This window comes from Aquila chrysaetos, chromosome 6, assembly GCF_900496995.4.
Source record: "Aquila chrysaetos chrysaetos chromosome 6, bAquChr1.4, whole genome shotgun sequence".
In the NCBI taxonomy this organism is placed as follows: Eukaryota; Metazoa; Chordata; class Aves; order Accipitriformes; family Accipitridae; genus Aquila; species Aquila chrysaetos.
The window spans coordinates 5,019,410-5,028,186 of record NC_044009.1 but is presented as its reverse complement, the minus strand read 5'-3'; the positions used below and the strand labels follow the sequence as shown (position 1 = coordinate 5,028,186).

General features: G+C 47.0%; 1 long non-coding RNA gene across 2 annotated transcripts; it reads left to right on the top strand.

Moving 5' to 3' along the window:
• Positions 1–80: 80 nt before the first annotated feature.
• On the top strand, positions 81–8,506 carry LOC115343405. Of its 2 annotated transcripts, XR_003924114.2 has the most exons (4): positions 81–2,344; positions 4,387–4,456; positions 6,903–7,015; positions 7,163–8,506. It is a non-coding gene; the product is annotated as an uncharacterized LOC115343405 (long non-coding RNA). The 2 variants fall into 2 exon arrangements; XR_003924113.2 differs by having other exon boundaries at positions 6,903–8,506.
• The last annotated feature ends 271 nt before the right edge of the window (positions 8,507–8,777 follow it).

Genomic DNA, 8,777 nt, shown 5'->3' with positions numbered 1-8,777 from the left:
CAAACGGCCGCGCGTGACGTCACGGCGGGCAGGACCGGCGGGAGGGAGGGACGGGGCGGTTCCGCGGCCCGGGCCGGTCCCGTCCCGCAGGAGCAGCGCCGAGGGTCGGGGCGGCTGGAGGTGGCCGAAGGCGCTCGGCGAGGAGTTCGCCCGTGGGCTCGATGGCTCTGGCCCGCCCGGGAACCGGCCGCTCATCTCCTTGGGCCTCGCGGCGCCGAACAAGATGGCGTTGCGAGGCGCGGCGTCGTTAGGAATGCATCGCAGATCGTTCGCGTGGCCGGTCACCGCGCACCTCTGCCTCCACGGAGCTCACGAAGCTCGTTCCTCAGAACATACCTGTACTGTGTCGGAGCCAATGCTGGATTGGCTTAAATACACGTTTTTAGGTGTATACCTGCGCGCGGGTATGGATGTAAGGTAAACCGGCACACGGAGAAGAAAGCTGTGGCTGGGTCCTTTGGGGTGTGAGCCACAGGCATGCACAGCTCCGTGGCTGTAAATCCCATCAGCTGTGGCGGCAACGTCTCGTTGCAGATAAGTTGGCCTTTCACGATACGTTCTTGAATCCCGCTCTGCGAGGGTGGGTGGGTTAGGCGGCTTTTTTAAGCTGAGACCCTGCAAGAAGAGCATAGATGTGCCAAACGGGCTAATGGCATGGACACACGGAAACGGGAAAATCATGCTGTGCTGTAGCCTGTGCTCTGGCATGTCGGAATGGTGGCATCCAGTGAGCGGTATGGAAATAGTCCTTCTCCCTCCCTAGTCCCCAAGGGCTCCAGAAATGTCAAGCTCTTGTTTATGCAAATGGCTCTTCTGTTTTTATATTGAGAACAGAGGAAATATTTCAGTTATTTGACTAATCCAACAACAAAAAAAAAATAAAAAGTGCTGTTTACGTATTCAAAGCCTGCAGCTTTCCTTCAGTCCTTCGAATGCCCTGGGGGAAAGCTCAGACATCTGCACTGCAGGGTAAGTGAGCCACTAAGTATTTCTGAGAGGTGGCTCAACAATGATCTTTGGAAGTATTTGTATTTAAGGGACACATGACACGAAGCTTTTAAAATGTACACTTCCCTAAAGTCAGTGGAAGAACTTTGGCCCAGTGCAGTGATTTGCATTCATCTGTAGGATAGATGCCATCAATTTATATGCTGTGGGTTAATTTCACAGCCAGGACTTTTACGAATGTCTGGCTTTTAACATGTAAGTTAAAATCCTGAGGAAAACATTAAAATCTACAAAAAGACCTTAGGTCTGCATATTTTCCATATACACAAGTTTTCTATTGAAAACAGGCTTGAACAAACAGCCTCCTAGCTTAAATTCAGATCCAGACATGAACTTCACTCCTGCCTTATGGCACAAACCAAACTTCCCAGTCCTACCACTGCCAGGCGCTGGAGTTTGAAATTTGGGTGTGCACTTCCCCAGCGTTTAGACTTCAGCCTACTCAGAGGAAAAAATGGCTTCAGGGTTAAAACCAAGAGATGAAGCAATACCTGGGACCACACTGGGGTCAGTGCTGTTTGGGTGTGCCTGTCCTGGATCCTCAGTCTCCAAAGAACAGCTTTCTAGACCTTTCTGTTTCTTGTTGAAGTGATGGTGATGAACCCTAAGGTGCTGTAAAGAACGGTTGCCTCTAAGTGATCTTGTGTGGTGGCTGAAGAGTAATGATTTACTGAAGCAGAATCAGTCTGGTGGACAAGGGTGATGGCATCACTTGCCTACAGAGTTTGCTGAAACTAAGGAATGAATACAGCATTAAGTGCAAATAGGATCTGAGGCAGTTATAGCTCTGACCACTTGGTCCCTATACATCCTGGGATCCTGAGGACCCCAAATCATCATCGAGATTCTATAAAGTTACTCTTTGTAATGACATAGAATATATACCAGAGATCCAGGCAGCAACATGGATTTGCTAGTTGTAAATATATCAAGGATGGCGGGCCTGTCCGACAGTGAGATAAAGGAAGAGTTTTCTTTTAAGTGTAATCCCATCGGATCATGCAAATGAATCTAAGAGTAAAAAAATCTGGAGAGGAGATGACTCAGAAGAGAGCTGGTAACCACTGCAGATTTATCATCATGCAGATGACTCTTAACATATCTCTTTTGTTTGCTCGAGGTATTGATTCAGCCACCATGTGATCTTTGGAGGCCCACCTTGTTTATAGTGCCTCTCACCAGCCAAAAAAACCACTGACCTTATCACAATGACAAAAACTTCCAGGTAGGTATAAGCATTGAGAAAACACATCTATGGCACCTGATAACTGTAAGGACCCCTTTGCTAGGACTTCCAGCTCAACACAACAGTGGTACACATGGACACTGCGAATAGGTAAGGACTCACATAAGCACACGTATATACACAGTGAAAGCTGGGCCAAATATTCTCATTTACACGCATATATAAACTACAAATGCACAAAGGCAGGACTACTAGCCTTTTGTATTCACACACACGGGGCCCTATTATACATACATACACATAGTTCGATGAGGCTTGGCCAAGCTTTTTCCCCCATGCCCAAACAAAAAAGTCCCCCCCCCCCCCCCCGTCAAAATCAGTTTTGAGCCCCAGTCTTGTGCTCCCGGTTCCACAGAGGAAAAGCAGCCCTTGTCACAGTGCGTGAATGTGCACAAACACAACAGTTTGCGGAGAGAGATGCAGTTAGCAGGAGGCTATTTCTAGCCCACCAGCAAACTTAGAAAAACAGCTCCTAGATCAAATGGGTTTGTAGACCCTGGGGAGGTGCCCGGCAGTCCTTTACAGGGTGGAAACAAGAAGCTTGACCTGAGTGACGGAAGAAAATCTGCTTCAAGCAGGGGGCAGAGGAAAGGAAGGAGAAATTGGCTTTCCTGGACAACAGTGGATGGGGTGACAGTGACATGGGAGGGAGAGGAAGAAGGTGAGATGTTCAAGTAGGAAAGGTATTGGTGAGCTGTTTTAGGGGCACGTGGGGGAAGCTGAGCCTAACAGGATGTGACAGGCCAGAGTTGTGCAAGTTGTATGAAAAAGGACGGGAAGTTGCTATGGCAAGGGTGGTTGAGGAAAGAAGAAGCTGTGCTTTCTGGGCACAAAGGAGGAGGGAAAAACTGGTTTACATAACTGGAGCATATAGGGTCCTTCAGAACGTGCAAATGGGATGGGTGTCCTTTCCCTCAGTTTGTTTTATGCTGGTGCCGTTCCTTTGCTCTTTCCCTGCTCTTATGCTGTGCACATTGGAGAATGTCTTGCAGCTGTCAGTTGATAACTGGGCAGTGGGCTTTTCTGTAAGGCAAAGGGCCAGGCAGGAGCAGGAGCAGCTGCCAGACAGGAGGGACGTGCCAGGGCCCTTGTCTTGGGTGGCAGCCCATGCAGAGTGGGAGGCGGGAGGCGTAGGCTCAAGACAGCCACTCATCAAACAGCTTCCCAGAAAACCCTCCGGACAAGGGTTTCTAGCAGGGCTGCCTGTGATCTGAGACCTGGGGAAGGATGTGTCCAGAGCTGTGTTGTTTTTAAACACAGCCATTTGGAGTCGGTTCACTGACTGGCATGGCAGGGTTACGTATGCAGGAGGGAGGTCGTGTTACAATTCTCAACGTTAAAGCTGTAGGGCCTCATTTCCACTTTCTCTGTTTCCATGTGTGCTAGCTAGGCTGAGGTAGGACAGATGAAGGTCAGCAAACTTTATACTGTTTATAACTTCGGTCTAATGTACGCTCTGCATCCTATGGTCCCATACAAAAGCAAAGATAAGCAGCAACAGAAAATAGCCATAAGGGAAGACTGCAGCCCAGCACCTCCCTGTGTGACATTTACCAAGCCTATGATGACTTCTTTAAATCCTCAGCTCTTACAGAAGCACCTTCACTCACTCTATGCCCCTTGGTACTGCCAGAGAGACATGCAGCAGCCATTCAAGCTTGGTAGTTGAGCACTCGTAACTCATGTGGAACCAATTTAGGAGATGTCTGGCTGTGGGCAGCAGGACTGACAGAGCTGACTCCTCAGTCATGGCATCTACAGCCCAGCACAGCAATTTAAATGTTCCTGGATTTTAGTTAAATTTAATACATTGCAGCAGCTAATGTAGATTTCTTAGGCAATTACCAAGACTGTCTACCTATGAACACTTTTTTGCTTAGTTCTCTATTTGCTGTAGGGTATGAGACCAAATATCCCAATTTATCCCCACAAAGAATGTTTAGGAACAAGTTGCAAGCTATTGAGAGTTTATACAACGTCAGTAAAGTAGCTACAGGCTATTTATGAACAGCACTGCTTCTAAAGAATACTAATTAAAGGGGAGGACTCTACTGTAACATAACACCATACTGGCTGGAACCAACGTTTTGATTAAAACTATACCTTTTCACCTAATTGCTCATCTACACTAGAGGCACTTCAGAACGTGAAGATCTGTCCGCAGAGCCCTCTGGTGGAAGTACCATCTAGAAGCCCAGAAAGGTGGGTTGTTTTTTTTCACCAGGCCACAATTATCAGCTTCTGAAAATTACATACGTTAAGGTGACAAAAGGGCTCTTCCATCACCAAATCCGAGGTTAGCAGGGCCTTTGCTAGCTAGCCTAGCTAGGTGATCAACAGCTTATGGCTTTCAATTTTACTAGATGATCAATTATCCTAGTGAAATTTACTGTTTACCCTGTTTACCTGTTACCGTGGCCAGCAGCATAATGGAAGCAGTAAAAGACACTAATCTAATTGTCTTGCCAGCTCATTAAGGAGTCTGTTACACGTGGTTACAGCGGGGTGTCTTGACTGGGCAGCCTGAATGTGCTCCAAGCTGCATGAGAAACCTGTTTGCCTGGGGACCACTGTCACGCCAACAGAACAGCAACAGGTTACTGGTTATGCCACCTGCTTCTGCATTGGCTAGAAACTTATTCCTGGAGCACAGGTTCAGCTTAGTTTGTACGGGTGGGCCAGAGGACGTTGTATACATTCACTGGAGCAATGCATAAGCTAAATTTGCACGTTGTTCCTTAGACTGTGATAATTATCTACCTCCTAGGCTAAAGGATACTTGCAGCCATGCTTGCCTCTACCTCTCATTGCCCAGCAGAGAGCACTGTAAGAGCAATGTTAGAAACAGCCTCCTTAGAGCAGTGAGGACTTTGGCATATAAGGTTTGATCTTTAACAGATCCTGCGCATTTTCTCTGAGTGTACCTCCAGTTTTGCCTATATATGCCTATCATCCCCCCTGGACACTTTGAAGATACTGTGTCTTGTGGCTCCTGTTCCTCTTCGCGAAACACATCTCAAAGGGGAGATGAGTTCTAAAAAGCTCAGGCACTGACGACTTTTTCTGAAGTCCTGGAAAACAAACCCATTGGCACTGAGTGCCTCGCTTGTTTGAGCCAGACAGCAAAAGTATTACCTGCTTCCTGGCTGTCATCACCTTTACTTCCATTTTCCTTAGCCAGGTGGAACGAGGAGATATGTTTGCTTGTATCTGCTTACCTCAACAGCTGTACAGATGGTCTGCACAGTGGGCTGCCTCTCCTTCCCCATCACCATTTTCCAGTATTGTTTTGAAATTGAAAAAAAAAATCGGCTGTCCTATCTCCCACACTGCTTCACATGCCCCGTGGGATATTGTTAGAAAGTTGATCTCTTTCTTGCTTCAGCCATCCATTGAATTTGAGCTCTTTGGGTACCCCACACTACAATGTGTCTGCTCTTCCATCACACAGTGCACTTCACCTATAGGAGCTGAAAGAAGGAGCACTGCAGAGTGTAGGTATTCAGTCCAGGAGATGCGGCTGCAGGCAGGGAAATCAAAGACGACAGGTTTTGTGGTTATGCTATGAGCGTATCAAAGCACCAGGAGAGTGGGCCAGATCTGGGAAAGTACTATGTTCCAGACACTGTTTTTATAGCATGTTGAGTATTTCTAGGGAATTTCATGAGGATAAATGTGCATAGAAGCATTGTGGCCTCCACAGATCAGACACCACAGGAGCCACATCAGGGGAAGTTCCTAAATTACTCCCTTGCCAGTACAGCATGAACCCAACCAGGAAAGGGTTGAGCTGGCTATTCTTGGTACTTGTTTTGTCTGGTGGCTTCCTACAAACTGGAGCAAGGACTCACCAACTTGTTCCACATCATTAGCTGCTGGCAGCTTCCCAACCATTACCATCGTAGTCTGGATTTCACCCAGCAATTTTGAGATGAAAGACATTGCAGCACCACTGCACTCACTGTTTTAGGGCCCAATCCAGCTCCCGCTGAAGTCAGTTACTCTTTTTCCATTGAGTGCAGCTGGAGCTGGGTCTGATATTTCTGTAACAGTTCTGTCTCAAGTCTTCAGCTAGCTGAAATATTGGTAAAATAGTCCAACACAATAGATAGATGCCTGCAACTCAGGTATTTTCTGGCATTCAAATTAAAAACAGCAACACAGTCAAGCAAGAGCATGAGGAATTATGTTTCTTTCCTGAAAACACCTAAGGTCTGAACTTAGAGCATCCAAAGCACCTGGCGAAAGGAGTCTAGAAGCCTGCATTAAGTGGATGTCTGTCAGGAGGCTGATACATCTGTGAAGCTCTGTTCTCTTTTCCAAAGTGTAACCCTGCCAGGAGAACCATCAAAGAAGTCTCTCTGGTGGTGATGAAGATACTGATAGCACTCAGCTGCCCTAAGAATGGCTGAGGTCATTGCTGAGATTTTGGGAGGAGCCCTGGGAGAAGTTTATGTCTGAAAGAGTATCTAAAGTCCAGGGATGTAGGAGCATGGAGGACATACATGTATTTTTACAAACCTAGTGAGGAGACACCTCACCTGCCTATTCTGTCAGCAATATTTTATTGAGTGATTTAATGAACATCCTAAAAGCTGTATAGTATACACACAAAATTTGAATTCCTTCTATCTGTCTCATTCTGCAGTGAGCGATTATTGACTCCTCCTGATTTACGTGTGGAAAGCTGAAGCACAAAGACAGCAGGCACAAAATGAGCAAGCAGAGACGAGGCCAGGGCAGAGACTGCCTTGCCCAAAGGTCACCAGTTGTCTGTCATGTAACATGTACTGCCTCCCAGTCAGCTGTGCTAAGATGCTACAGATGGAGGGCCTGGTTTGTTACGAGACTTGGCCACTGTTACTAAACATCTTGTCATTGCTAAAATAGCCTTAGTTCCACTTTCAGGGCCAAGACACCAAGAAGCAGCTACCATTTTAAATGCTGTGTCATGCAACCACTGCAGGGCTGACCCAACACCAGGAGCAGTATGCTGTCAGCACAGCAACAAGAAGGGCATTCAAGGTAATGAGAAACTGGGTAAAATTAAAACTGGCAAAAGAAATTTTTCCACACTACCATGGAACTGGATTCAGGAGCTTGTGGTAAGAGGATGCCACTGAGGCCAAGAATTTAGTGTTTTGGTTTTTCTCTCTAGAAGAATAGGAGGTACAATCAGTCAGAACAAGTGACCGAGAGCCCTGAGAGTCCCTGATTATTGGGAGACTGTTAAAAGACTGCCTATGTACAGGCTGACTCAGCGCTGACTGAGAGATATGCCAGCCATTGACTGTGGGAAGACCAGCTCTGCTTTTGCTATGAACGTAAGAAAATCCTGGTGACTTTACACTGTGGGCAAGGATGACCTGTAGCATAATGCCGAGACACTTCAATAGTTTTCCCTCTAAAGGATACATGAAACTCCTGGGGGTCTGTGAGGAATACCAGGAGCCCACGAGAGCCTTTTCCCAAGAGCCAGCATTATTGAAGTGCAGTGGGTGGGCAGAGATCCTCCACCCTTGGCAGTTCAGTGCAAATATAGCCAAATATAGGCAGAAAGAATCCTGATTTCTGGAGAATGAAAAAGGGAGCGATGGAAGAGAGTAGCAGCATCCCTCTCGAGAATCCACTTCCCTCCATCCCCATAGCAAGCTTCTCTGCAGGCAAGACTAGGGTTAATAGGAAACATATGGGAGGAGAGTCTGTGGTCCAGGGCTCCAGGATGAGCAGCTGAAGCGCTAAGGAGCTACCTGGACCCCATTCAGGAGTGAGCTCAGGGATAAAACATCTCATGAATGGGGAGTGGGCTGGGTGGGGAACTTAAAAGGTACAGGCTCCAGTTTGGTGCTTCCCACCCTCTTAGGGCAACATGCCAGTCTGAGAGGAACATTCCAGTTCCAGCACAACAAAGCATGAGAGTCACTAACCATACCCTGCATCTTCCATGCAGCATCTCTTTCCCTCCCCACCCAAATTAAATTGTTAGAACTGGACTCACAGTAAGCCATTAGGGTTCCAGTGTGCTAGTCCATTCTGTTCTCAAGCTCTGAAGCCTTAAGGTGCTTCCATGAAGCTACATCTGCAAGCAATGGACTGGTAGCAAAATCAAATGCTCTGGTGGAGCTGAAAACTGAATTCAGACGCTGTATCTCAACCCCTCCATGGAATTTGGTGGATACAGATTCCCCCACCTCACTGAGGACACAGCCAGGGCTCTCCACTGTTTTACAGTGTGTATGTACAAATAAACCCTTATCCTCCTTTCAGCTCCATCTTTTTTTCACCCTCTCCTTCTCTTTGGATTTTCTTCCTTTTGTCGATCCCAAGAACAAAGCAAACATTATCAAAGCCCATCACTCTACACTTAAGTAAAATCCAGACTTAATAGGCAAGGGACGGCTGTAGAAGACCAGCTCAAGAGAGTGAAGGGGTCTGTCCTGGATACCAAAGAACCGGTCTGAAGTATCAAGGACAGACCTTTAGATGATGCAAACCAGCGGTGCATCTATCTTATAGACCATAT